Consider the following 26,815-nt stretch of genomic DNA (forward strand, 5'->3'; position numbering starts at 1 on the left):
CAGAGATCTAGCCCACCCCCTCATCTTATTGATTGGAAAACTGGGTCCCAGCAAGGTGATGTGACTTAACAAATGTCACACAGGTACTAAATGGCAGAGTGATGGTTTGATCTGAGATCTGTTGACTCAGGATCTTTACCAGTCTCATCTAATCTGCATCTGGGAATATTAGGTCAAATGCTAGGGAGATGTTATAAAAGAAAAGGTCAGTAAAATTCTAAAAAGAGAAAAGAAAAGCCAAGGTAACATTCTCTGAAAGTGGCAAGATGCTAGCTATCAGCCCTCCCTGATCAGCAGAAGGTTAATGAATCTATGGACTTGGGACACCATTCTTTTTTCTTCCATGATATCACTAGACCTTGTTTTATATGAACTTTGTATCTGTTCTATCACTGAGCAGAGTGTTTTGCAGATGATTAATGCCTCTTAAATGTTGTTACTCAAAGGATGAATCAGTAAGTATCTATCAGTCACCCACTATTTGGCAGGCACTGTGCTAGGCACCAGGGATAGATATATAAAGGTGACACATTTTCTGCCCTCAAGGAGCTTGAATTCTATCATCATATAGTTAGAGCTGTCCAAACTGTCCAACCCCTTCATCTCATAATCAAGGAGAATGACAGTACTGGGTCTGATGCTATAGATGCTGCTCCAATTAGAACCTTTTTCAGTTCAATGAATCAAGACAGTTGTTTCCTGATTGGAAAGAGGGACTGATTTGACCTATAATCTTGAATTGGTAGTGGTTTGTCCATATTTTCCAAAACCAAGTCAGGTGCCTATTTATATTTATGTTTTTCTAGAAGATGCAGACGTCATCACTGATAGCCAACATCTTAGAAAAGGGCCAGAGAAGGTGGGTGCAGTATCCCCCAGTTCATTTAGAACTTCTTATTCCCTAATGCACCTCATATTTCACCCAGAGCTAGAAATAAGGAAGATTTTTGTTTCTTTTGTTTCTTTTTAGTAGCAGAGCTGGCTTCCTATTTACTTGTCCCTCTGCCAATGGAAAAATATGCTTGATTCAATAGTAGGAATCAAATATTTTGCAACGTTCTTTGTAGGTGACCTCAATACGACTAATGAACAATTACCACTATAAGGAAAGGCTGCTGCTGTAAGACTTGATATATCTAGATTAGTGGTTTGTCATACTTTTTATAAACCTCCTGGTTCTTAACCATGGCTCAGTGAACTTTATAAAACATATTTTTGACTACCTTATTTTAATATAAAAAGTTTCCTTTGTAACCCTAGATATTTTATTTTATGCATTTAAAAACATTATTCAGAGAAGGGGTCTGTCTTTAGTCATCACCAGACTATGGAAGTGGGTCCGTTAGGAAAAAAAAAAGGTTAAAGAACCCATATTCTAAACCAGGGGTGGGGAACAAATCCTTTTATTTTGTTCTGTGAAGTCTGGATTCAGCCAAAGGGTTGCACTTGACCACCTAGAGGACCACATGTGGCCTCAAGGCCACAAGTTCCCCACACCTGTTCTAAACTATTACATTTTATTGAAGACCTCATTAAGAACAAGCTGCTTCTTTGGAGTAATTGCTGTTAATCCTTTCTCTCTGTCCATATTAACTTATTTTATTAACTTATTTTTTGGCTTCCAGTACTTCTCTAGGAGACCCAGATGTGGCATTTTATATTTATTTGCTGATGAGAAAAGTTAAAAACACAAGAAAATTTGGCCCTCAACAATATAGTCTGGAGGATTACTAAAAGCAAGATTATCTTCTAGTTATCCATAAAAGGTAAGCCCCTTGAGGGAAGGGATTTTTGTTGTTGTTGTTGTTCTAGTCTTGCTTGGTATCTCCAGCATGGTGCCTAGAAGATAGGAGATAATTAAATATTCATAGGATCACAGATTGAGAGCTGGAAGGAATCTTAGAAAGCATCTGGTCTAATTCCTGCATTTTATAGAGGCCTAAAGGGTCATGGCAGTGACTGGGCTGCTATTCAAACTAAGGACCCCAGGTTCTCAGTCCAATGCTCTTTCCAATGTATCAGACTTTTTCCCTGTTCAATTGAACTGATGTGTCATTTCATAACTCTCAGTTGTTATTTAAGGGTTTCCTCTTCCTCTAGCCACATAGAAAAGAAGGCTGGGAGTGACCCACATTCAGAACTTGCCCAGTACTCTCAGCTAGTGCTTATAACACTGACTATATTCTAGCCACAGGAAGATCGGGCACGAAGATTCATGTCCCACATACTATGGGCCTTGCCCAGCAACAAGACCCCTTGTACAGTCTCAAGACTGTAAGCATTACTGTTCATCTCACCCACAGTTACCCCATGTCTAACAACCTCCCACTACCTACTATTCCTCTCCCTATTTTACTCAAATACTGAGCGAACCATCCCCACCTCCCATTCTTCTGTTCTCATATTCCTCCACCTTTCCCCACCCACATTTCACTCCAATCCTACCCATCACCTCTTCCACTCTACTTTTTGGAATTGTTGCTCCACAGTGAACAAAGGTCCTCTTATCATGGATCTCTTTCTTTCATTCTCCATTAGGTATTGTAATGGTAATGGGAATCTGAAGATCTTCCCTGCCCTTTGGCCCCTTGATAGGCTTAGGTGAATCTGAGAACCTTCCCTGATTTGAAAATATACTCTGCCCCCTAAAAGGCTGAATGTGGTCATATGGAGTCTGTGGCAGGAGATTTGTTTTTCAGGAACACCCACACCTTTTCACTTTGTGATTGGGCAGTGGATCAAGAGGGTTGTCACATTCTCTGACCCAGGAGAAGGCTATATAATCCCTGATGTGAGGTTTTGCTTTGGAGCTTACTTTGGGAAGAGTTGTGTGATTTGGCCAGTTGAGACTCTGGATAGCCGTTGAGGCCCCCCCCCCCCCCTGGTTTTGAAAACCCAGATGTTGGTGCTTCCCTCTAGTAACTAACTAGGTATGGATGTAATGGTCAGACAGCTAGAAGCCCTGTCTGCTTGTCTGTTTCTCTTGTCTGTATTTTTTTTCTGTTTGTAACTTCTGTTTGTATTTTCTGAAGTCCAGGGTGCTGACTTTTTCCCCCTGAACTAGGTAAATGATATATGTTTGATTGATTAAAGTAAGATTGTTAACCCATTTGAGTTGCTTTCCTTTAGAAAAGTAGATCTAAGAACCTGTGGTAGCAGTCATCCTGGGTATGCTAGGATGCTTGCTACTGCAGGTATCAGTTAGTGGCTTCCCCCAAGGACACTGCATCTTTTGTTATCCTCTTTAGTACTGACTAGAGAACACGTCATTCCCACTCCTCTCCTTCCCCCTGCCCCCACATACAAACTGTTGCTGGAAGGGAGTAGGGATACTCCTTTCTTTCTGTTACCATTCCAAGACTCACCTTGCTGACATTACACAATCCCTTTCTTTGAAGTTCACTTCAATAAAAATTTTCCATCCTAATCTAGGTCGTGGTGGCTGTTGTGTATGAGACTCCAGGTCATTATCCCTCCTTTCTCAGGGAGTTCAGCACCTGGCTCACCATACTTACCTCTTTCCCAATTCTTAACTTTATACTAGGGGACTTCAGCATCCATAATGATGTTCCTTCAAACTCTTCTGCCTCTTAATTCCTCAGATTCCTACTATTTTATAATCTCCATCAAACCATCTTAGCCATACAAAGAGATGGGCAAACAGTGGATCTCACCATTACCCACAAGTGTTCTATTTCTTTAATTAAAACCCTAGCATTCTTTGATATAACCATAGCCTCTTGTTATTCTAACTACCTGCCTAATCACTCCTAGGTCAATTTTTCATTCTTTTTTGTGTCCACTACTCTTTCTACCCCTCAGGATTTTCTCAGGTCATTAATAATTCCTGCTCTGACTTAATGTTCTTCCCTTACCAATCTTGATCCTATGGTTGGTCACCTGTATTCTTGACTCCCTTAGTTCCTTGTCCTATTGCTATACATCCCTTGTCAAACCTCAGTCCATTATTACTTCCACCATTTGCTTTCCTATTCATTTGTCACTGAATGGAACTTGAAATCAATGCAGCTGTGCTAACTGCATATACTCCAAATTAATTCAATCTAACTTTCCCTGAGTCCTCTTGAGAAAACTAGGTCTTTCATACTTTTCTAATTGATACCCTCTTTCTACATAGAAGCTATTCCAGACCTTTTCTTCTCTCCTCAAGTCTCCTATACCCACCTTTATTTCTTCTCTCTTAGCTCAGGGTGCTGCTTATTTTACTCAGAAAACTGAGACCATTTCATGGAAGCTCCCTCGTTTCTCTTCTTCATCTCATAAATCCTTAACATCATTACTTACTTTCTTCTCCTTCTCCCTAGTGTTTAACAGTGAGGTGGACCCTTTGTTTGCCAAGGTCAAGCCCCCTACAAATGCCCTCATCCCCATTTACTCAAATTTCTTCCTGCAAATTATAACCTCAATAATCCCCCTTCTCTCTAATCTTCAACCTCTCCTTCACTACTGGTTCTTCTTCTACTGCCTCCAAATATTCACAAGTCTTCCACATCCTTGAAAAACCCTTACTACACTCTACTATGCTCTCATGCTACATCTCTCTTTTTTCTTTTTCAGCCAATTTCCTAGAAAACGCCTACAATCTTTCCTTCATTTTCTCTCCTTTTATGCACTGTTCAACCCTTTAGAATATAGCTTCCCACATCATCATTCAGCTGAAACTGCTCACTCCAAAGTAATCAACAATGTTTTTAATGCCCACATCTGATGGTCTTTCTTCAGTCTTCATCCTTCTCAGTCTATCTCAATCATCTCATCAGTCAACAAGGATTTATTAAGTACAAACTATATGTAAGAGATGTACTAAATTTTGGAGATATAAAAACATGGGAAAAAACAAACAAGACTTCTGGCCCTCAAGCAGCTAACATTGTAATGGTAGAGACATCATCATCATCATCATCATTATCAGAAGAAGAAGAAGACAGATTTACATAACAATTTAAGGTTTGCAATATGCTTTATAAATATTATCTCATTTGGTCTTCAAACTAATTCTGAGATGTAGGTGCTATTGTTATTCCCACTTTACAGTTGAAGAAACTGAGACAGATAGAGATTAAGGGATTTTTTCAAGATGATATAGCTAGTAAATGTTGAAGGCTGGATTTGAACTCAGGTCTTTCTGACTCTAGATTCAGTACTCTATCCACTGTGTATCTGTCTGCCTCATAGAAGTTAAGTCCACAGTGTAGAATTGGTCCCCATCTGACTTGCTGGATTTCTGAAGACCACAGTTGTCACCATACCCTATCCTGATGAAAATATTTTCACATGGAAACGAAGAGATATGCAACCAGGAAAGTTAAGGGCCTTGTATCCTCATTACATATCCTTGCTACCTTAGGGTTAAGTAAACTAGTAAACTTCCTTCTGCTAATTGCTCAATGCGGTTCTATTGCCTCATTTTGTCCCCAAATTGAACCTGAACTAAGAAATTATTAGTGTGTGGATACCTCTAACATTTGACATAGTCAACATGCAAATAACTATATAGATACTAAATACATTCTGTGTAAAATGAAGGTAAATTTCAAGGAAGGTTTATTAGTAGCTAGAGTAGTGGGGTAGGAAAAATCTCCAGGAGACGGTGATATTTTAGCCAAAGCTTGAAAGAAGCCAAGAAGTAAAGGTGAGGAGGGAAAGCATGCTGAACATGAGCGACCACCAGTGAAAAGGCATGGAGACAGAGGTTGGAGTGCCATGTGTGAGGAACAGCAAGAAAGCCACTGTTGCTAGATTGTAAAATACATGGTTGGGAATAAAGTGTAAGAAGACTGAGATAGAAAAGGGTCCAGTTGTGAAGAACTTTAAAGTCAAACACAGCATGTTACATTTTTTCTTGGAGGTAATAGGAAGCCATCGAAATTTATTAAGTAATAGAATGACATGATCAGACTTGTGCTTTAGCACTTTGGCAACTGAGTGGAGGAAAGATTGGAGTTGAGAGACAGATGAAGCAGGGAGACCATTCATTCATTCAATAAACATTTATTAAATGCCTACCATATGCCAGGTACTATGCTAAGCACTGGGAATACAAAAAGGAGCAAAGGACAGTCCCTGCCCTCAAGGAGTTTACAATATAATGGGAGAGACAATATGAGAAAATATATACAAGGCAAGCTGCATATAGGAAAAATAGGAAATAATTAACAGAGGAAAGGCACAGGAATTAACAGGGATTAGGGACGGCTTCCTGTAGAAGGTAGGATTTTAAATGAAACGCAAAGGAAGCCAAAAAAAAAATTGGAAAGGATGAGGAAGAGCATTTCAGGGTTGAGGGACTGAGAGAAAATGCCCAGAGCCATGAGATGGAGAGTTGTTCAGCAAACAGTAAGGAGGTCATTTAGAAAATTATTGGATTAGTTCCTTGCAATGAAGATGCTTCCACCGAGCATAACAAGTCCTTCTGTGGTTGGGATTAGTTGTTGCTAGAGGGCAGTGCTGTTGTCCCAATAATGACAGCTCACATTTTAGACAACTTAAGATTTGTAAAGTGCTTTCCTCACATTAACCCTGTGAAGATTGTTAACAAAAGACCCCTTACTCCTTTGTTTTACTCCCTTGGGAAGAAGGGAAGTTCTAACATATAGTAAAGTCATTACGGAGCCCATGTTAACAAGATATATAACAAAATTACCTGTTTGAGGAACAGAGAGGTTCAGTGATGTGCCCTTGCTCACATAGTTTAGACCTGGAGAAGTGGTGGGACTGGAGTTTGAACCTAGCTTTCTCCTAACTCTTAAACCTAATGCCCTTTCCACTATCCTTTGAAAGCTAGGTGGTACAGTGCAGAGAGTGCTAGACCTAGAGTCAAGATGACTGGAGTTCAAATCCAGTGTCAGACATTGTTAATTATGTGCCTTGGGCATTTAACTGCTATCTGCCTCAGTTTCCTCAGTTGTAAAATGGGAATAATTATAGCACCTATATCCCAGCAGGGTTAGGAGGATGAAATGAGATCATAATTGTAAAGTACTTAGCATAGTGCCCAGCATTAAGACATTAATAAATACTTATTTCCTTCCTTTCTTGGTGCCTCTCTCACAGCTTTTTGCCAAAGATAATTCAGGACAGCAAACTGCTCTGCCATTACAGCATGCTGTCATGTGAAAGATACGACATTTGAATTCTGAGGTTGACTCTTTGTGACCCCACGGACCATAGCATGTTGATGGAGTTTTCTTGGCTAGGATACTGGAAGGGTTTGCCATTTCCTTCTCTCAGTCACTCATCTTTTGTCAGAACTCCACTATGACCTGTTCATCTTGGGTAACCCTACATGGCATAGCTCTGAATTTCATTAAGTTCTGAAAGGCCCTCCATGTGATCAGAGTAGGTTGGATTCTTAAGACCAATGTTCAAATCCTAGCTCTACCACTTGAATAATTAGCAACCTATCTAGTTAACTGTTTCCTAATCTTATGAAGTGAAGAGTCCCTTGCAGCTCTAAATGGGTGATTCTATGACCAGAAAAGGTGTATACATTGTTTTTGAGGGGGTTTTTTTGTCATGTCCACATTCCCTTTAGACCTTTTCATCTCCATATGAAAACATTTTCATCAGAATAGGCTATGGTGACATGTGTGGTCTCTAGAAATCCACCAAGTCATGTGGGCACCAATTCCACATGCATTTAATTTCTTTGAAGTACCCAGGTACACAGTAGATAAAGTGCTAGATCTGGAATCAGTTGTTTTACAGATGAAGAAACAGGATTAAGAATGATAAATCAAAAGCAAAACTTTTATTTAGGATAGAGTAGCAAAGTAAATAAAGAGGAAAAATGCCTCTGAACTCCAAAATGTATTATTCTCCATGCCACCTAACAGAGAAGGAATACTTCCTGGGCAATTCACATCCTGGGGATATTTTTCAAGTTGTAAGAAGCCTTTACACTCCATTCCCCAACAGCCAACTGTGCCTCACTTTACCTTTGCTCTGTAGCTGTTGTTCCTCTCTGTTTCTGAAACTTCTGACTGTTACTGGTCTGTAAAGCTGTTGCTACTCTCTGCTGCTGGGCTGCTTCCCTGCTGATTTACTGCCATCTGCTGACACTAGCACCAGCTGCTAGGGATTCTTCTTTCTTAGGAATATTAGCAAGGACTCTTTTATGTGATACTACTGTACTGGCCAAAACACAGCTGAGAGAGGTAGAGCTAAGATGGTAGAGAAAAGGCAGGAACTTGCCTAAGCTCTCACCCAAACCTCTACAAATATCTTTAAATAATGCCTCAAAACAAATTCTAGAGTTGCAGTACACACAAAAGGACAGAGTGAAACAATTTTCCAGCCCAAGACAACTTAGAAGTTGAGTGAGAAAGGTCTACTGCATCAGGATGAGAATGGAGTGCTGTCCAGCAAAGGCTGCAATAGAGCCCCAATCCTAACAAACCATGAGCAGGTCTTGGGGGTGACTGAATCAGTGGTATCAGTGGAGGTTTCCAGAACTTTCAGCTCACAGAGGGTAATGGAATCAGACAACTGGTCAGAAGATTACAGGGGTCCATTTGCTGGCACCAGGGGCAGGACTCTGTTGGATTACTTATACTTGGGTGTGAGATGCAGTCCTGAGTCCAAGTCCTTGGGCAAAGAGGAGCACTAGAACCCTAGAGATTGTGGCCACAGGGGAACAGGGACCCTGGTTACAGTTCTATGGTGGAAAAGAGACCAATGAATAGTATAGGAGAGTAGTAAACACATCTCTTCCTAGATCATACCACCTTGGAGAAGCCAAAAACTTATAGGTTCCCAGAATCACCTCTGAAAACAGCTGCATAAAAAATCTGAAGCTTTGGATGATCTCTCCTCCACTCTGGAAGGAAAGCCCCATTTTAGCATGGAGTTAAAAGTTAAGTAATAGGATGGAAAATGAGCAAATAGCAGGAAAAAAACGTTCTTTCTATAGAAAGGTTACAGGGAAGATAAAAACACAAACTCAGAAGATAACAAAGTTAAAACTTCTACATCCAAAGTCTCAAAGGAAACTATACATTGGCTCCAGGCCATGGAAAAGCTCAAAAAGGATTTTAAAAATGAAGTAAGAAGGGGCAACTAAGTGGTGCCATGAATAGAGCACTTGTCCTTGGAGTCAAGAAGGACCTGGGTTCAAATCCAGTTTCAGACACTTGACACACTAGCTATGTGATCTTAGGCAAGTCACTTAACCCTAACTGTCTTGCCTTCCCCCCTCCAAAAAAATTACCAAAAAAAATGAAGAGAGGTAGAAGAAAAATTGGGATGAGAAATGAGAGTGATGCAAGAAAATCATGAAAAAAGAGTCAACACCTTGGTAAAAGTGGCACACAAAAATACTAATGAAAATACCACCTTAAAAAAATTGAATAGGCCACATGGTAAAGGAAGTACAAAAGTTCACTGAAGAAAATAATTCTAAAGCTTAGAATTGGGCAAGTGGAAGCTAATGACTTTATTAGGCATCAAGAAACAATAAAATGAAATCCAAAGAATGAAAAAATAGATAAAAATGTGAAATAGCTCCTTGGGAAAATAACTGACCTGGAAAAGAGATCCAGAAGAGAAAATCTAAGAATTAGTGGACTACCTGAAAGCCATGATTTTTAAAAAGTGCCTAGACCTCACCATTCAGGAAACTATCAAGGAAAACTGCCTTGATGTTCTAAAACCAGAAGGTAAAACAGAAATTGAAAGAATCCATCAATCACCCCCTGAAAGAGATCCCAAAATGAAAACTTCCAACAGTATAGCCAAATTAGAGAGTTCCCAGGTCAAGGAGAAAATATTTCAAGCAGTAAAAAATGAAACAATTCAAATATTGTGGAGCCACAGGCATAATACCACAAGATTTAGTAGTTTCTACATTAAAGGATCAAAGGACTTGAAATATAATATTCTGGAAGGCAAAAAAAAAAAGAGCTAGGATTGCAACCAAGAATCACCTACCCAGGAGAACAGTATAATCATTCAGGGGGAAAAGTGGACACTTCCTGAAATAGAGGACTTTCAAGTGCTCCTGATGAAAATGTCAGAGCTAAATAGAAATCTGACTTTCAAATACAAGACTTAAAAGAAGCATTAAAAGGTAAACAGAAAAGAGAAACCATAAGGCATTCAATTAAGTTAAACTGTTTACATTCCTACATGGAAAAAAATACTTGTAACTCTTAAAAACTTCCTCATTATTAGGGCACTTTAGAAGAAGTATACATAGACAGAGAAAGAACAGGTGTGAGTTGAATCTGATGGGATGATTATCTAAAAAAAATTAATAATAACGGGTGAGAAAGAAGAATGCCCTGGGAGAAGGGAAAGGGAAAGGTAGAATGGGGTAAATTTTCTGACATAAAAGAAGGCTGAAATATTTTACAGTGAAGGTGAAGATGGGCAAGGGGGAGCACATGAACCTTACTCTCATTGGAATTGGCTGAAAGAAGGAATAATATACACACTCAATTAGGTGTAGAAAACTATCTTACCATACAATACAGGAAAGGAGAAAAAGAAGGGGACAAGGGGTGTAGCAGATGATAAAAATCAGGGCAGATTGAGGGAGGTAAAAGTCAAAAGCAAAACTCTTTGGAGAATGGACAAGGAGAGAGAAAGAGTAGGATGACCAGGGAAAATAAGATGGAGGAAAATACATAATTGGTCATTATAACTATGAAAAACATTGCATCATTTCTCTGATACAGAACTCAAATATATTATATATATATATATATATATATATATATATATATTCTCAAATATATAGGAAACTGAGTCAAGTTTACAGAAATAAGAGACTCAATTGATAAATGGTAAAAGGATATGAACAGTCAGTTTTTAAGACAAAGTAATCAAAGCTATTTATAGTCATTTGAAAAAAAATGTTCTGAATCATGCTTATGTGATGCAAATTAAAACAACTCTGAGCTACTACTGCACACTTATCAAATTGCTGATATAACAGAAAAGGGAAAGGAAGAGTGTTGGAGGAGATGTGGGAAAAATAAAACACTAATGCATTGTTGGTGAAGTTGTATAGTGATTCAACCATTGTTAAGAACAATTTGGAACTATGCCTAAAGAGCTACAAAGTTGTGTTTACCCTTTGACCTAGCAATACCACTACTAGGTCTGTATCTCAAAGGGATTAAGAAAAACAAAAAGGAAAAGGACCTATATGTACAAATATATTTACAGCAGCTCTTTTTAGTGGTTGCAAAGAATTGGAAATTGAGGGATGTCTATCAATTGGGAAATGGCTAAACAAGTAAAACCTGGAAAGACTTACATGAACTGATGCAAAACAAAATGAGCAGAAACAAGAGAAAATTTTGCACAGTAATAGCAATACTAGCTATTCTCAGCAATTCAATAATCCAAGACAATTCTGAAGGACTTATAATGAAAGGTGCTGTCTGATTTCTGAGAACGAACTGGTGGAACCTAAATGTAGATCAAAGATATTCTTCTTATTATTTTCTTTCTTTCTGTTTTTTTTCACAATATGATTTACATGGAAATGTGTTTTACATGACTATACATGTATAACCTATGTCAAATTGCTGCCCTTTCCATGGGGGATAAGAAGAATTTGGAACTCAAAATTTGAAGAAAAAAAGTTATATTTAAATTTTTTTATATATAATTGGAATTTTTTAATAAAAAATACAATAAAACCCTCTAGGGCTCAAAGCTGCACCCAACAGGGAAAGAAAGAGAAGTCCTTCTGGTTGAAATCTATTTTCCCCCTTATATGTTCTCTTCCAGATTTCTTCAATATTTAAGTTGAAACTAGGAAGTTCCATTAAACCCTTACCTTGCCCCTAGAAACTAACAAAAACTCACTGGAGTTTCAGCAAGTGACAAAAGAAGCACTTAGTAATACTGGTAAGGGCAGGGTTTAACTGGTGACCTGCATTCTTACAGGTCAGATCTCTGTCCTTCTTATATGCATCTTATTTACTGATATTAATGCTTCCCCTGGACCTATAACTATAAAATTTGACATCTCCTTACACTTAACCTCCTTTATCATCAATTGACAACTACTTCTAGATTCCTTTCTACTTTCAGGAAATTTTTTAACCAAACATCATGGTCTTTTTTCATCTCCAAAAGCTTAGATTTTGGCATTAACATCTCCCCAAATCATTCACTACTGCATTAAATGTTTCCTTTATTAATTTGTCTCCAGTGCCCATAAACACCCATAATAATAAAAGGTCATTGGTGGTATTTCAAGAGTAAAACTTTACACCAATGTCACAAAATTTTAATATCCATACCACTAATTTCTTAAAAAACATAATTATCGAGGGTGGAGTCAAGATGGCAGAGTAGAAACAGGACCTTTGCATGGCTCCAGCTCTCACCACATCCAATACATGTAAAAGGGAACTCTGAACAAACTTTGGAGCTACAGAACCCACAAAATGACACAGAGAAGCTAACCTCCTGCTGAGGACAGCCCAGCAGACTGGCAGGAATCGGCCAGTGCAGTGCTTTGGGAACCGAGCCCAGCCCCACACGAGCCAGAGGTTTTAGCCCCAGGGTGGGCAGATCACCAGCAGCTGTGGCAGTCCAGAATTATCAACACACAGATGCTAAGGACAAAGTGAGAGGTCAGTGCAGTGTAGACTTTTGGACCCAGTAGTTGGGAGTGCATCGGCTTTTGCTCCTGGGGCAAGAAGCCGCTGAGAGCTGGAGGTGTAGCCCTGCCACGTGGCAGCTTCAGCTCCTGGTCTGCAGAATGTAGGGGGACCAAGTGACCAGTCTGAGGGGTAATCACTCTTGCTTTAACCTGCTTGGATCTGGATTGTGGTCTAGGGTGGAGGTCCTGAGGTGTGTGGCCAGCTTGCCAGAGCATGTGGAGGCTTCAGAGAGGGCACCCAACTAATACCTCTGGCAGCTGAGAAAACCCCAGCATTTGGTACGAGGCTCCCCTGTCTGGTAGCTGAGTCCTACTGTGGCAAAAAGCCCAAAAGTCAAGTAATTGAGTGGCAACACGACCAGGCAAAGGAAGCAAAGAAAAAAGAAGAATCCAACATTAGACTCCTATTTTGGGCACAAAAAGGATCAAAGCATGGAACAGGAGGAAGACATTAAAGTCAGAACTCCTGCACCAAAAGCTTCAAAGGAAAATATGAGCTGGTTACAAGCCATAGAAGACCTTAAGAAACAAAAGACAGAATCGGGGAAACTATCTCATATAGAAGAGGCAAGGGAAAATGGTTACAATGGAGGGGAAGAATAGGAAGGCAAAAGGGAATGGGTCAACCTTATTCTCATTGAATTTGGCTTGGGGAGGGAATGAAATACACACTAAATAGTGTATCTCACCCTACAGGAGAGTAGGGGGGAAGGGAATCAGAGAGAGGATGATGGAAGAGAGGGCAGGCTGGGGAGGAAGGAAGTTGGAAGCACCCACCTTTGTAAAGGGATGGGATCAAAGTGGAGAATAGAACAAGTGGGAGTGGGATAGGAGGGAGGGAAATATATTCAGTCTTTTACAATATATCTACTATGTTAATGTTTTGCATTAGCTACACATGTACAACCTATACTGGACTGCTTATCTTCCCAGTAAGGGTGGGTAACAAGGGAGGAAGGGAATGAATCTGGAATTCAGTTTTTAAATCAAATGTTTAAAAATGTATACTATTATTAATATTATTTTACATGTAATTGGGAAATAAATATGCAGGCACTGGGGCATAAAGATCCACCATGCCCTACTGGAAAGGTTGAAGGGGGTATGGGAGAAGATATGGGAGACAGCAGATTGGAGAAGGGGATAACCTGTGGGACTGCTATTTTGGGGCAGTGGGTAGGAAAAAAATGGGGAGAAAATTTGTAACTCAAAATCTGGCAGAAATGGATGATGTAAATCAGAAGTTAATAAAGCATTTGAAAAAAATAATAATCAGTGAATTTGGATCATATTTGTGGGACAGGTCATATATCAGCATTATCTTTAGGCATGTGAGTTCATTTTAAGAATACTTTACTTTGACACATCTTAAATCGAAGCATAGTCAATTAATCTCTGAACTTTGTTCTCCCCTTGGAAAATATATGATCTTTGAGGTTGTAGAGGGGGTAAAGAGTGTCCCTCTGTCTCATTCATTTATTCCCTAAGTATGTGTGCAATCATCCTCACATGTGTCATTTAGCTACTCTGTACCCTTACTTTCTGGGGGTAATTGTGGCTGGAACATGTTCTTCCTTTGTATATATATCTTCAAAAAGTTGGAAAGACCAGGAATAGGGTATCACTAAAAAGAAATAGGAGATGCAAAGACTGATATCACTGCAACTGAGCAATTATTGGCTCATTCAATAGCACTGAGGTGTTCAGTAGCAGACCCAGAATTTAAAGTAAAATCCACTGATTTTAAATCCAGTGTTTTATTTCCCTGAACAATCTTCATCTTCCTTACCTCCTTTTCCCTTTCTCTCAGCATGGACTGGGCAAAACTTCCCATGTTATCAGTTGTTTGTATCTCTCTGCAGGAGAGATGATGTCTCTTGTAGAAAGGTGTAGAAGATCATTCTGGGGTTTCCAAAAGTGCATTCTTTCTTTCTGAGCCCTCGTAATAGGAAGAATTTGGGTTCAATCGTTTTGGTAGCTGTCCATGGTAGTAAAGTTTGGTGTAGCATTGTTCAATTCTTCCTATGATGATTTTTAGTAGCCAATAAAACATTTTTTTTAAAGCAATTGGGGTTAAGTAACTTGCTCAAGGTTACACGGCCAGTTATTATTATTTTTGTGTGGGTGCCGAATATCGGAGGCTGGAACCGATCCCAGGTCTCCTGACACATGCCAGCGCTCTTACTGCGCCACCTGGCCACCCCTCAATAAAACATTTAATAACAGAGTTCCACAGAACATCTGGGCTGTACCTGAACAAAACCCCCCTCTACAACATATTTTTCCTTGAAGAACTCCAGTGATGGAGGTGTTTTCTAAGGCAAACTTTTCCTCTTTGGGATAACTCCAGCCAGTCTCCACAACCTCCTAAGATTGATGACTGTCTCCCTAAATGCTATTTCAGGAATCCCCCAGCCATTTTTCACTATCTCTTCTCTGTCTAGCTCTCCACAAACTGCCTCACTTAATCAGGCATACCTTTCCATCTCCCTTCTCTCTATACCCCCTTCAGTTCTAGAACCATGAACCATGATTGTATCAACACTGTGTTCCTGGATGAAGTCTGTCATCTATTCCCCTGTGGCCACACTCATTATTCCTGTAGCCCCCAGGATCAAAGTGTTCTTTCCTGGATACCACTCACTTATCTGTGCTGTTTTGCCCAATAGAATGCAAGTTCTTTGAGAGCAGGAACTAAATTTACTTTTATATTTGTATTCCAAGGACTTAGCATAATTCTTGGAACCATATAAGTACTTAATAAGGGGGTGTAGGTCATTCATTCATTTATTTATTAAGAAGTTTTTCCTTACATCAAGCTTGAATTTGCCCTTGCAGCCGAATTACCCTCAACTTCCCATCATTGCTCCCAGTTCTGCCATCTAAAACTAAACAGAACAAATTGAATCCATCTTCTGTGTGATTATAACTCTTAGGTACTAGAAAACATTTATTGTATTATCATAACCCCTGTGTGTCCTATCTTCTCCAGGTTAATTGTCCCCACCTCCTTCAACTGATTCTTATATGACATGAACTCAAGACTACTCACCATAATGATTTTTCTTCTCTAGATACTCTCCAGATGTGAGTGCATTGAAGACTATAACATCCCTAGAGATGGACACAATATTGCTCTTAATTCAGTCCAAGTTGCCATTACTCATGTTGAGTTTACCATTCCCTAGATTTATAAGCTCCCTTATGATCCCCTAAATTTATGAGCTGAAATGGATCTTACAAGTTATCAAATCTAATTCCCTCATCTTATAGGTTAGTCAATTGCCCAAAGAGGTCAAGTCACTTGCCCAAAGTTACTCTCATAGTCATGGGTAGAACTATGACTTTAACATAGGTTCTTTGATTCTAAATCCAAGGCCTTATTCACTTTTCCAAACTATCTTTATAACCCACAAATCTTACTCAGATTAGTTGATGTCCAGCTACACCTTCCGCATCTCATACTTGAGAAGTTGGGTTGAGTTTTTTTACCCCAAATATAAAATTTATCTTTATCCCCATTAAATTTCATTTTATTTTAATTCTGTCCACTGTATTAAATTGATATCATCTTTTTTGACTCTATCATCCAGGATGTTAGTTATCCCTTTAGCTTTGTATCTTCTGCAAATCTGATAAGGTTTCATCTCTACAATTATCCACATCATTGATAAAAAATGTTAAACAGGACAGAGTCAATCAGAAATCCCTGAGGCACCCCCACTGAACTTCTTCCAAATTGACATTTAACCATTAATGACTACTGTCTGACTTTGGCCATTTAACTACTTCATCTATTTAATTAAATTATATCATCTTGCCTTCATTTTTACATCTAAACCACAACAATTTGCTACATGCTTTGCTGACATTTTAGTAAATCATATTACTACATTCCCCTGATAAATCAATCTAATAATCCTATCTAAAAAGGAAATAGGGTTAATATGGCAAGATCAAATCTTGATGAAGCCGTGATGTCTCTTTGTCATTTCTACTTCATTTTCTGGATATTTACTAACAATCTCTCTAAAAATATTTTCTACAATTTTCCCAGGGATCAAAGTGAAGTTCACTGAACTATAATGTTCAGACTTAAGCCTCTTCCATTTAAGAAAAACATCAAGACACTATCATTCCCCAATCCTATGAAACTTCTTGTCCCAAGTCTTCAAAGATCACTGAGAGTGACTTAGGAATTACACCATCAATGCCCTAAAAAGGAACTCATCTATCCCTATTGACTAAAATTCATCAAGAACAGCTAGGTGTTCTCTTATTCTCTATTTACCTTCTTTACTTTGAAAACCTATATATTATAAAGGCTCCTTCACTTTCTCCTATTTACTTATATCCTACCCCCTTACATGAAATTTGGGGTCCGGCTCTTTTTGTGGTGGCAAAGAATTGGAAATTGAGAGGATGTTCATCAATTGGGGAATGGCTCAACAAGTTGTGGTATATGAATGCAATTGATTACTATTGTGCTATAAGAAATGATGAACAGGCAAACTTCAGAAAAACCTGGAAAGGCTTATATGAACCGATGCTGAGTGAAATAAACAGAACCAGGAGAGCATTGTACATAGGAACAGCAACATTGTGCAATGACGACTTTAACAGGTTTAGCACTTCTCAGCAATGCAAGGATCTAAAACAACTCCAAAAGACTCATGATGAAAAATGCTGTCCACATCCAGAGTAAGAACTCTGGAGTCTGAATGCAGATGGAAGCATACTATTTGCTCTCTTTCATTGTTGTTGTTTTGTTTCTTCTTTCTTGTGGTTCCTCCCATTGGTTCTGATTCTTCTTTACAACATGATTGATTTGAAAATATGTTTAATGTGAATGTTTATGTCTATATAAGATTGCACACTATCTTGGCGGGGGGGAGAGGAGAGGGAATGGGAGAAAATTTAAAACTCAAAATCTTATGGAAGTGAATGTTGAAAACTAAAAATAATTAAAAAAAAAAAAGAAGAGCAGGAGGGCTAGGTGACATAGTGAATAGAGCACCAGCCCTGGACTCAGGAGGACCTGAGTTCAAATCCAGCCTCAGATACTTAACACTTACTAGCCATGTGATCTTGGACAAGTCACTTAACCCCAATTGTCCTGCCTTCCACCCCCAAAAAGTGAATAAGCAAAAAACAAAAACAAAAAAAAGAGGGCAAAAAGTAGCTGCTCTGAGAATATATATGGCAGAGAACTTCTAGGTGAATAACATAAATGTTTTATATATTACTCCCCTCCCTAAATGCTAATGTCCAGCTAAATTTGCCTTTTCCTTATTCCCCACACATGAGATCTCCAGTACCTGTGCTTTTGTCCTGGCCTTTTCATCTCAGTCTCTTAGAATACCCTCACTTCCTTCAAGATGAAGATCAAGCCCTATTTCTACAGAAAATCTTCTCTGGTCTCCCCAACTACTAGTGCCCTCTCTCCCTAACCATCTTGCATTTATTTGGTATTTATTCTGTATATGTTATACAGTGCTTGGTAGTATAGTGGATAGAGTGCTGAACCTTAAATCAGGAAGTACTGAGTTCAAATTCAGCTTCAGATACTAGTTGTATGATTCTGGGAAAGTCACTTAATCTATCTGCCTCATTTTCCTCATCTATGAAATGGTCATAATAATAGCACCTCCCTCCCAGAGTTGTTGTGAGGATCTGATGAAATAATATTTGTAATGTTACTTTGAAAACCTTTCAGTATATTATTGTTGTCATTATTGTTAATGTGCCTACTGCAGTTGAATATAAACTCCTTGAGAATAAGAAATATTTTATTTTATGTATTTATGTTCTTAGGATCTAGCAGGATATGTCAGCAATATGGTAAGTGCTTAATAAATGCTTTTTGATTAGTTAATTGACTGATCAGTCCACAGTTTAGATGGGCTGGGAAACAATATTCTAGAAAATGTTTAGGATATGCCTTCATTTCTTTCTAATGTTTCTCCTTTATTGATTTTATGTAGGTCCCATAGAAAATGCAATCTGAAAGAATCATTTGATTCAGCTGCTTCTATCAATATGGATGTTGGTACTTGCTGCATTCCAATGCAATGGAATTGCAATTACAATCCAATTCTTTATGCAACATTAAAGAAGAAGCAAAGGGTTGGAATTTATTGGTGAACAAAATCAGTGGATCACTGGAGCTAGAGTAGCCCTATATTTTGGACTCTGCCCACATAGTTTTGGCCAAGGAACTTCTTGTTAGTATGCAGATTTTTTGAGGCATCCCCCAGATTCTGGTGACTGTGGACATTAATGGCAGGCAGACTACCCAGGATCCTACTGACTCTCATCTTTGAAGGGTCAAGGAAAAGGAAAACATTGCAATCATGTAGAATAAGGAAAGCTAGAACTCATTAACCCAAGAAAAAATATAAGAGTGTAACCACTCATTTTAAAGTCTAGCAAAGTGGGTCATTCTTCCTGGTTCAGACACCAATCTTTGACACAGGCCAAATCACAGGAACACCTCAGGATAAAACAGGAGCTCTAATGGCAAACATCTTTTTTTTTTTTTTTTGCCTCTTAAAGGGCAATTGGGGTTAAGTAACTTGTCCAAGGTTACATGGCTAGTTTTGTGTGTGTGTGTGTGTGTGTGTGTGTGTGTGTGTGTGTGTGTGTGTGTGTGAGTGGGTGGGTGTTAAGTGTATGAGGCCAGAACCCAACTCTGGTCCTCCTGACTCCCAGGCCAGGGCTTTACTCACTGCGCCACCTAGCCGCCCCTGATAGCAAATATCTTATAGCAAAGTATCAGGGCCCAAGCCCATCCCCATTCAGTAGAAACAGAAAAACTATATTCACAATCACTACATTATAAATGGAAAGGACAACAATAAAAAACATCAGCATTTGGAGAGTACTGGGAAAATACTATGGCTAACAGAAAATACCCTGACTCTCTATCTTCCCCCTCCTTCCATCCTTCAGCTTCTGATGAGCTACCTTAATCAAGAAACCTATTCAGAGAGCTTAGATAAATTAGCAAGGGTTATATTATAGCTTCAAATGTTTTGGAAAGGGCAGAAGAAGAAATTCCAATTGAGTGGGGGGAATGGGATTCCCTGTTGACATAGATTCCTTTTACATACAACTCTAGGCTGGGGCTACACAGTGAAGTGGACTTTTGTTAAATTATCCAATGATTATACCATTAAAAAAAGCTAATAGAGATGATTACTTTGTGGATCAAACAGTGCTTTACAGTTTACACATTATATGCATCATCTAGGAAGAGGTATTTTGTTGCTGTGCGAAGAACACATAATTTTTAATCGGTAGACCTGTGTTTCAATTCAATTGTAAACTATGTGATGTTGGGCAAATAACTTTCTTTCTCTGGACCTCAATTTTCTCACATGGAAATTGAAAGAGTTGGACTAAAAACTGAGGTTCTTCACCTTGGGACTATGAACTTTAAAAAATAAAAGGTTTTTGATGGGGCAACTAGGTGGCCTAGTTGATAGAGCACAGACCCTTGGAATCAGAAGGCCCTGAGTTCAAATCCATTCTCAGAACCTTAATAGGCTTTGCGACTCTGGGTCAAGTCACTTAACTCTGATTGCCTCCCCCCAAAATTTTTGAAAACTGTATTTTAATAGCATTTATTTCTTGTGTGCATATGTATTTTATTTTATGTATTTAAAAACATCATTTTGAGAAGGGATCCACAGGTTTTAGCAGCTTGCCAAAGAGTCCATGATATAAAAAAAGGTTAAGTACCCCTCTACTAGATTATCTCTTGGAGATAATCTTGATGCATAGGAACAACATACAAAAATTGAAAACACTGGTTATGAGGAAAAATTTCATAAGAATTAGAATTATAGAAAAGTGAAATGTCTCTCGATGTAGTAACTGAGTTACCCATCTGTCACTAGAGGTTTTACAAGTGTATTTTGTAGAAGTGGTTTTTACTAGTATTTGGGATAAGCTAAATGACCTCTGAGATTTCTTCCTACTCAGTTTTTATAATTTTAGTACAATTATTATTATCCCCATTTTAACAGAGGAGGAGAATCAAGGTAATAGAGGTCAAGTGACCTACCTCCAGCGTCATACAACTGGTAAATAGCAGAATTTGGTCTCAAACACAATGCAGAGCTCTTTCTCCTCACTCCTACTACCTTTTCTTCATACAAATAAATACATAAATAAATGAATGGATGAATTGATTATAGATAGAAAGATAAGCTCTTTTCTGTACTAGTAGAATTTCTAGTTATTCATGTAACTCTCAAAATCTTTCATTTCATTTTAACTGTGAAGATAGTCTTTCAGAAGCTTCTTGCTTTATCTTCAATGTCAACATCCCTTTGTAAAAGCTAGGTGGTAAAGTGTTTAGAGCACTGGATCTGGCGATCAGGAAGACTTAAGTTTACATCCAACCTTGACACTTACTAGCTGTGTGACCCTCAGTTTCCTCATCTGTACAATGAGGAAAATAATAGCACCGTCCCCTCCAGGCTTGTCATGAAAATAAAAGGAGATATTTTTGGTAAAGCACTTTAAAATCCTATATAAATGTTAGCTATTGTCATTAGTTATTGTTGTTATAAATGTTAGTTACTGTTATTATTGCCTATACTCTCTCTAGCTTATAAATTACCTGTATTTCAGAGACATTAAAAAAGAGGCTTTCAACAGTATTTTGTTCATAATTTTTTTTAGCTCTCAATCCAGTATTTCAGTTCCCTTTCTCATTCTGAGCCAAACATGCCAGAGAGTCAACTTGGTCTGCTGGTCATTGAAATATTGAAATAGGAAACCTGCTGGGCCAGCAGCTGTAATAGTAGAAGGAACAGGAGGCAGGAAAGATTATCTAAGAGAGAAATCTCTCACTATATCTCAACACATATTTGTCTTTTTTGAAGAAAAAGTTGGTACGATGAAATACAAATAACTTGGCAGGTTGCTCTAGAGTTATCTCTAAGACACTCTTTTGAAATGTAAAAGGAAACATAAAAAACAGGTTCCATTTAAGAATCTCCAAATATGACATCATTCAGATCTGTTGTCATGTGAAGAATCAAATGAGATTATGACAAACCAAAAAACCCTCTAGTGCTGAGTTTCATAATTCACTTCATTATGCTCCCCAATTCTATATTTCTCTTTGATGGTCTATGCATTATTCTGATTTACCACTGGTTGAACAGATAAAGTGGTTTAATTTTTAGGCATCAGAAAACTCTTCCTTCTTCCCTACTCTTGGATAGAGCCAGGGATGGAACCTGCTACAGGCTGGAGTCAAGGGCATGAGTTCTCTCTAGGGCATAGACTAAAGTTTCTCTACCCAAGCGCCAGGGAAAGTCCCAGTGGCATGTAGAATCAAAGGTCCTAGAGTTCTGTGACTATTTGATTTTTTTTAAATTTGTATACTCATTGCCTGATATTTGATAGATAATTAATAAATATGTGTTGAATTGAGTTGAACTGAAACAGGAGGTTCTTACTTGGGAAACATCTGAAACCATCATGTTGGTCCTACTGATCCAAGGGACAATTCTCAGAGATACCAAGTGCTAATCTGGGGGCTAAAAACAGGAGATGGTACCCATTTGTGATAGGAAATACACTGAATCTGGAAATAGAAAACCTGGGTTCAAATCCCAACTCCACTACTTACTACGGATAGAATCTTAAGAAAGCTCCACTACTTAGTTCATAATATATAACGTGAAGGGATTTGACTTTATGATTTCAAAGATCTCTTTCTGTCTCAGTCTTTCTGTATTTCTTTTCAAATACTGTTGACTCTATAAAGTTCAAAGGATTCTGGATCTTTTTTTTGAAAGAAAAAAAAAACAAGTTCTCTTGACTAGGAGAACTCATTTAAACAACTTTCCTTCTGAAATTTACCTAGTGTGAATGTTAAGGTGTCTCATTAACCCTTAACTGGCAACATTATCTTCTTCATTCTGATACTGATTGGATTAAGTAGAATTTCATCTTCCTTCTTCAGACTGGATAAGAGTTCTTCATCCCACCTAATAGATCTGGAAGTAGATCATAACATGGAACTCCAGAAATTAGGGATTAGGGACTAAAAACAGAAGCAGTGATGACCAAGAACCAATGTGGTTTAATCAAAAAGCAAGTAATTCCAGACTAAAACCATTAGTTTTTTTAAATAGTATTACTAGACAGTAAAGCAGGAAAATGAATTAGATAAGGTTTAGCCAATCATGAACTTTCAGCAAAGTATGTGACAGATGTTTATGAAATCTAGAGAGATATAGAATAGTCCACAGTAGAACTGGGTAGATTTGGAGTAGTCACTAATGGTTCTGTTGACTTGGAGGGAAGTTTACAGTAGAGTGTCCTAAAAAGCTTTGCGTGGCCCATTGTTATTTAAAATTTTAATATGTGACTTGAATAAAGTCATAGATGTCATGCTTATCAATTTACAGATGACACAAAAATGGGAGAGTCAGGATTCCAAATGATAACTTTCTATCTCCCACCTTTCCAATCCCTTTTTCTCTGCATTCCTCTTTTTTCCCCATTCCTTTTCATTCCTTCATTTTTTTCTTCCCTTCCTCTTTCACTTCTCTTCTCCTCTTTTTCCCTTTTCCTCTCTTCTCCTTTCCTGCTGATTTTAGAAATGAGAGGCCTATATGACCACATATTAAGACTAAACTGGGTTCTCACAGGAGCTACTAATTCATAATATAATCTCATCCTATTTGTAGCCATTCTTTTGAGTCTATGTCCTAGGAATTTGGGCTGAGAATTAACTCTGAAATTATGGAAGTCATTTTTTATAGATATACATATTGATACTGAGCTAAAAATTTCCCTTAGAGTCTGTCTCCTTCTAAGTCTCTCCCTCTGTTATTTACTCTTCAATATCTCATTCTCTGAGTGTCTATCTAAATGAAGCAGGAAAGCATGGAGCTTTCAACAGCTTCACAAGTCTTACTCAAGTCATACATCAAGTGAGTGGTGGATCTGTGCAAGAACAAAGCCATCTAGGAGTGGATTATGATTGAGTATGTGACCTTTCTTCAAAGGCAGTTTAAGGAATTTACCACCTCATCCCTACAACTGATTCCCCATGAATTCATGTCAGCTAAATACAAAGCAGCAATTTCAAATTAAAAGTTTTTACAAAGTGCAATTCTATATGTTGATTTGAATGGGCATTACAACTTATGATCCACCGAAGGACAGGCCTTTGTTATATACAGAGCACATTCAAGTCTAACTTATAAAGCCACCTCAATGATTCATTATCCTAAAACTTGCCTCTAGCTCTGCAAATGTCAGTACATTTTACTCACATAAATCAGAGGAAGCTCTGGAGAAATGATTCAGTAATGATCAGTATGTCCTGAATTTAGGGTATAAAGCTAAAAGTAGAGGAAAGAGGAAAATAGGATCCCATCTCAATAAATCTTTGAAAACAGCCATTTGGCCCTGAATCACACATTATCTGGTCAGGTCTTTTATTGCTTTCTTGCTACTTAACTAGGGTAAATCAAGAGAGGTTCTAGACTAATTTGGTGAGTTTACTAGGAGGTAAAATTTTTGCTGAAGGGAATTCCCTCATTAATTTGATGAAGTTTCCCACTCCCTCCCCTCCTGAATAACCTGCATACTAATGTCTTCCTAGAATAGAGTGGTGGGTAACTGGGAGTCCCTGGGAAATATTATAAAATGACAGCTCCAGGCTAAGGGTGCAGTCAAATGACTACAAACAGAAATTAGAATGTGAGCGTAAGGCAGATATAGTGAGACGGCCCATCCCTAGTCCACTAAGTATCTGGAGATACTTATAGTCAAGTCTTGCTGTGCCCCAAGTGACATTAAGAGACACACTGAAAGGGTAAGACAAGAAACATAATGTACAGAAGTATAGGCAAAGTCAGTATCAGTATTGGGGGGCTTACCTGATAGGCCTCACAGTGGGCTGAGATGTTGACTCTTAGAAAAGGAGATAGGTGATGGACTGAAAGTTGATTAAAGTAGATCCAGAAGTGATAGTAAGTACCATCCAGTGTAGGGCACCTGGATGGGGAATCAGATGAAAATGGTTCCCACCAAATTGAGGGTATCTGGTAGCAAGCCCAGCAATTGCTGAGGTTGGCAGTCCAAGTAGCCAACTTCAGCAAAATAGATATGAAGATCATATGAGACCTCTTGTAACTGTGGCCACAGAAGGGCTCAAGTCCAGTCAGATGAGGGCAGTGGAAGCAGATGCTTATAGGCACTCTGTGGTGAATCAAGTATGCAGGGAGAAGTAGGAGTGGTGCCAAGGAAAATTCTCCCAAGGCTAGTAAAAAGTAAAATCTCTCTGCTACCAATGGGGTGGGGGGGGGGGGATCCTTATTAAGTCATCTGGGTGACTTCAAGAGTTGTTGCCAAATAACATAACTAAAGCCTCAGGTAACGTTCTAAGACCATGTGATGGGAATCAAGGTTGGGAGTTCCCACCTAGATGGAATCACAGGTTTTAGGCCTAATTAGTTTGGTGTGTATATACAGATACAGACATAGATGTGTAGATATATAGGTATAGATACATAGGTGATAATTCCCCAAATTGTTTGTTAGCTCTTTGAGAACAACCCTACACAGTCACCACATTGGTTCAGGCCTTCATCACCTATACCCTGGGCAGAACAGCCTCCTTGTTGGCCTCCCCACCTATAGATTTCTTTATCCCATCTCTTCATCTTCCCATCTGTTCATTCTCCACACAATGGCAGGACTGATTTTCCGAAAGTGTTGGTCTGACAATGTGATTCTTCTACTTGCTCATCTCCAGGGATTGATTCCCTGTTAATCTCTGGGATTAAGTATAAACTCCTGTCATATAAAACCCATCACAATCTAAACCCACCCCATCCTTCTAGCCTTATTACACATTACTACTACCCTTTATGATTTCTACTATCCCTCCCTCTATTGTGTCTCACTCTGGGCATTCTATCTGTCACCCTTTGCCCTGGCCATCCTTGATGCCTGGAATGCATTCCCTTCTCACCTCTTCCTGCTGAATGTCTTTAAGGCTTACCTTAAATGACACCTTTTAAAAAAAAATATATATATATATATATATTTGCTTTTTTTTTGGAGGGGGAAGGTAGGACAATTGGGGTTAAGTGACTTGCCCAAGGTCACATGACTATTAAGTGTTAAATGTCAGAGACCAGATTTGAACTCAGGTCCTCCCGATTCCAAGACTTGTGCTCTATTCACTGTGCCACCTAGCCCTCCCTTAAATGACACCTTTAACACAAGTCCTTTCCTGGACCACCACTCTGTCCCAGTCCCCACTCCTTTCCCCTTTCCCCCCAACCATTAGGATATTCTCCCCCTTCAAAAATTATAAGATCATTGATTTAGGGCTAGAAGAGAACTTAAAAGCTGAGTCCAACCCCTTTGTTTTTCAGATGAGGGAAATAAGACATAAAGGGTTGGCACAACTAGTGTCAGAAATGGGATTTGAATTCAAATCTTCTAATAGTCCAACATTATGCAATTCTCTTCATTGCCTCCCACTAATCACCTTAAACCTTGTTTTGCACAAACACACACATATGTACATGCTGTTTATCCTCCACCTCTAAACTCTTTCATCAATACCTTAGTACTTCTAGCACTTAGCCTAGTATCTGGAACATGGTAGGTTTTTAGTTAATCTTATTGATTGATTGAATATATGATCTATATACCCTGACATAGTACAGGGTATATAGAAAGTATTTAATAAATGTTTCCTTTCATGTATGCTAGAACTTATCCCCCCAATTTTTTTCATATTGGTAATGTCATATTTTCATCAAACCTGTTGTGATTAGTTCAAACATAAAAGATAGATCATTTGACTTGGAGTCAGGAAGATATAAGCTCAAATATTGCCGTGACCTTGGTCAAGTACCTTAATCTCTCTAAGCCTCAGTTTTCCCATATATAAAATCAAAGATGACAACAAGCATCTATTTCTTAGGATTATTGACAACATCCGGTGAGATAACATACATACAGTGCTTTCGAAACCTTAAAGTTCTAGATAAATGTTTTTATTCCACCAACCCAGAGAGGGAAGAAGAGTAATCCTGAATGTTTATTGATTCTTTAGAAAAGTAATTCTTCTGACCAAAACCTTTATTGTAAGGATTGTCCAAAGGACAATCTTATGTG

The 26,815-nt window shown here is 38.5% G+C and overlaps 1 protein-coding gene across 6 annotated transcripts in view; it reads right to left on the reverse strand.

The window, feature by feature from the left end:
* Window positions 1–26,815, reverse strand: part of LOC138147820 (protein unc-93 homolog A-like) — a 217,968-nt gene that overhangs the window by 36,512 nt on the left and 154,641 nt on the right. Inside the window, exon 2 of one of the 6 annotated variants that reach the window (XM_069070424.1) lies at window positions 15,696–15,757. The exons of 3 other annotated variants lie outside the window; for them this stretch is intronic. The gene's annotated coding sequence lies outside the window, so the exon portion shown is untranslated. Of the gene's footprint in view, window positions 1–15,695; window positions 15,758–22,525; window positions 22,650–24,558; window positions 24,677–26,815 lie in introns of those variants that run through there. 2 more of the 6 variants (XM_069070423.1, XM_069070428.1) reach the window with 2 other exon arrangements.

Source organism: Petaurus breviceps, unplaced genomic scaffold, assembly GCF_028583685.1.
Source record: "Petaurus breviceps papuanus isolate PSGF00001 unplaced genomic scaffold, PetGlider_PUasm1.0 90808, whole genome shotgun sequence".
Taxonomy (NCBI): Eukaryota; Metazoa; Chordata; class Mammalia; order Diprotodontia; family Petauridae; genus Petaurus; species Petaurus breviceps.